Source organism: Nicotiana attenuata, chromosome 1 (genome assembly GCF_001879085.1).
Source record: "Nicotiana attenuata strain UT chromosome 1, NIATTr2, whole genome shotgun sequence".
NCBI classification, from domain to species: domain Eukaryota; kingdom Viridiplantae; phylum Streptophyta; class Magnoliopsida; order Solanales; family Solanaceae; genus Nicotiana; species Nicotiana attenuata.
This window is the reverse complement of record NC_031989.1, coordinates 88911374-88915628: the sequence shown is the minus strand read 5'-3', so window position 1 is coordinate 88915628 and position 4255 is coordinate 88911374.

Here is a 4255-nt window from a genome sequence, read left to right as displayed (position 1 = left end):
GGTATTTATAGTTTTAGAGAAGGTTAATTTTGTAAATTGAAAAAGGGGTTAAAATTAAAAAAAAAGGCTATTTATGCAATTCTCCCGTTGGCCAATGGATCAATTCCAGGTCTGACCGTTGCCAATGGTCAGTGGGCCCCACATAATTCGAAAAAAAAAATATTATAGCCGTTGTACAGGGCCGGTTAAACCGGTAAGCGTTACTGTTCACGTGGACCGGGTTTGGCCGGTCCGCTTAACCGTTTAAAAAACTAACGGACCAACCCCTCTACCCCTCCTACCCAGCCCCACCCGGCCCCTTTGTACCGGGCCGGTCCGGTTCCGGTTTTTTACGGTCTGGGCCGGTCCGGTTACGTGTCAACCCGGCCCATTTAACACCCTTAGTTCCAATTAGGGGTGTACATAGGCCGGGTTGGTTCGGATTTTACAATTACCAAACCAAACCAATTGTGTCGGGTTATTAAATCTAAAGACCAAACCAAACCAACACAACTCGAGTTTTTCAATCTCGGTTTTTCGGTTTTTTTTTCCGGTAAAATCTTCGTAGAACAAAAAATATAACTTGTGCTCAAAATATTTCTTTAATCCTAGTAAGATACAACTATATAAAGTTTTTCCAAGAAAATAATACAAAATATGAGATGTGTCATGGCTTATCCTAAAATATTCAACAATAAAGACGATAAAGTTATGTAATATAAATATTGCTAATTAAAAAGCCATAATAAAAATAAACATAATCTAAAAGTACTAAGTCATGCTAAAATAAATAGACTAATAAGGGAGTATTAGTTACATGACTAAACGCTAAAGAAAAAATAAAAATAGATTATGCATTTTTATTTAAATTATTGCAAAATAAAAATAGATATTCAATACATTCCCGTTCGTAGTATTGAATTGAATGTCTTTTGTTAGCATTAGTATTGATTTGATTTTGGTTTGGGCTTTTATTAGCATTATTTAATTTACTAATATTAATGGCTATAAAACTTATTGGAATATTCAAAAGTTCCAAATCCAACCTTGAAATATTACCTTAAAAGATAAAATTATGAAATTTTTTAAGAAATATTTATAAATTACATCACAATAAGTATTTTTATATATTAAATATATCTAAAAATTTTATATATGTAATGTCGGGTTGGTTTGGTTTCGGTTTGAATTTCTTTAGTTAAAACCAAACCAAATCAATTATGGTCGGGTTTTTTTTCCAAATACCAAACGAAATCAAACCAAATCATAGTCGGGTCGGGCTTTTTTTCTCGATTTGACTCGGATTATTGGGTTGGTGCGGTTTGTCGGTTTCCTTAAGTTTTATAGTCATCAATATTTGTAACTTAAATAATGCTAAAAAAAGCTCAAACCAAAATCAAATCAATATTAATGCTAACAAAAGACATTCAATTAATACTACGAACGGCAATGTATTGAATATCTATTTTTTGTTTTGCAATAATTTAGATAAAAATGCATAACCTATTTTTATTTTTTCTTTAGCGTTTAGTCATGTAATTAATACTCCCTTATTAGTCTACTTATTTTAGCATGACTTAGTACTTTTAGATTATGTTTATTTTTATTGTGGCTTTTTAATTAGCAATATTTATATTACATAATTTTATTGTCTTTATTGTTGAATATTTTAGGATAATGCTATGACACATCTCATATTTTGTATTATTTTCTTGGAATATACCTTTTATAATTGTATCTTACTAGGATTAAAGAAATATTTTGAGCACAAGTTATATGTTTTGTGCTACGAAGATTTTACCGAGGAAAACCCGATAAAATTCGAATAACCCGAAAAATCGAAAAAAATTGATATTGATAAACCCGAGTTTTATTGGTTTGGTTTGGTCTTTAGATTTAATAACCCGACACAATTGGTTGGTTTGTAATTGCAAAATCCAAACCAACCCGACCTATGTACACCCCTAGTTATTACATAATCAAACGACCCTACGATATATTGAACTTATTGTGCTTTAGATATTACGATTCACAATTTAGTACTAATTGAAATTTTAGTGAATTGTTTTATTGGAAATCAGTTAGACCTGTACTCTGGCAGTAAAGATCATCGCACCTCCACCTGACACCTCTAATGATAAACAATTTTTTACTCTATTTTTAAATTTTAGTCACATTTAAAAAAGAATGAATCAGGTAAAAATTAGGAAAAATAAACATTGTTAAGAATAATACGAACTTGTATTGGAAATTAATGAAAGAAACACAAATTGAGAATTAATGAAATTTTCATAATATCGTGGTTCAGTATATCGTAATAATTTGAAGTAAAATGGTAAAAAATTGTTTTCCAAAATGGTTCGAAGAGGAAGGGAGAAAAAGTGGACAAATAATGAGGAAAAAGAAAAGGGAAGGGGGGGGGGGGGGGGTTTGGAATTTTCCTTCCATTTGTGAGACCATCCAACATATGATAGGGAAAATTATTTTGCCGTTCTCTCTACAGTGAGCAAAGAGAATGGAAGTTTCTCTCGTTTTTTTCCTCATTTTTATTTCCTTTCCTCACTTTGCTTACTCTAAATAAAAACAACAGAAAGAAAATCTGAATGTTAGTGAATTAATATTTTTATTCTTTTCATACTTAGTGGTCAAACAAAAATTAGACTATAGAATTTGGTCGGCCTTGTACTTTTCTCTTCATTTAAAAAACAAAAAAAGAAATATAAAGGAGGGACAGAAAAAAGTTAAAGACCATTGAAATTGGTGGGGCTAATTAGCGGCAAATGGAGAAGAGTATGAATTGGAATTAGCTGTTACTTAGGTGTCAAAGTATTATAAGGAGATTATATATTGAATAATTTTTTTTTCCTGCAATTATCATTCGTTTAAAAGAAATCGAAAATCTTGTGGGCAAGGATCACTCAAACTCATCAATGGGTTCAGCTGATTTTGATTTCATTTTGTGTGTGTGTTTTAATTATTGTAAAATACAATCATCTTGCGAGTATTTTCTATTCAGCACCGAGTCACTCGGTCAACTTTGATTAAAGACCAAATAATCAATCAAGAAGCATCTCCCGGAATGATTCGAAGGGGACCAAATATCGTAATTTTGAGAAAATCATTCGGAGAATCTTGTGTCTGAAGAAGTTGATCCACAATTCAACAGATTCTGAAATATTTGAGATTCAACATTAACTTCAGGGCAATTATAAATCCCTAGGCATAACGCACGAAACGAGTCGATATTACTCATGATAGACAAGTGTAATTTTAGGGGACAATTACACTAGATTAACACTATAAATATTTTTTTCCCCATAATTGTAGTCCATAGTGTTTGCTCAAAAGTTATTACAAAACTTACGAGTATAAAACAATGTAAATAAATCACGGGATAATCATAGCAAATCGTAATAATCCGTTGGACTCAATGAAAGAAACGAAAATAAGTACTCAGGAATAAGGGTAGAAGCATTAGAAACCTTTATTGATAATATTTGTTTGGTCTGCCTCTCCATGGAGAGGTTTAGAACCTCACAATGGTGTTTTCTTTTCCCATAAGAGGGGTATATTTTCTCGATTCTCTCTTCTCTCACTAGTGGTGAAGAAGCAACCCCCTTTCTAGGGCTTCCACTCTTAGTATTTATAGATGTGAGCTTCGTGAGCTGGCAATAAATGGTCGTGGCCACGCTGAGGTTCCGTCCCCGTGGGGGAATGAATGGGCCGTGCCCTCGTAGATTCAATCGGACAAGAGTCGAATCCTCTTATAAATAAGTGGCTGTACCACTTATTAATTATAGATTAACTCAAGAAGAGATTAACTCCGTTAATTACCGTGAGGTCGTGTTTCGGCCGAGCTCGATGAGCGGATTTCATCGATTGTGATTTGAAAAAACTCGAATAAGGGGGTCGACTTATTGACGGCGGCGACCTTAGTCGTTTACACGTTGGAGATGGTCGTAGCCTTTCATATATTGGAGGTGGCCGTAGCCTTTCATATAATGGCGATGGCCGTAGCCTTTCATATATTGGAGGTGGCCGTAGCCTTTCATATAATGGCGATGGCCGTAGCCTTTCATATATTGGGGGTGGCCGTGGAAAATGAGTATGCGCCGGGTACGTATTTGGTCACGTCCAGAATTTTGAAGGCGTACGGCGCATTCTTTCAGCGTTTGCAGGCCGTTGCGATTATTCTGACGGCGGGACGTTGGCGGATGGCTGAGAAGCCGCTTCGCGGAGCTTGTCATAATGACGCTTGCTTCGGCAGAATCGAACC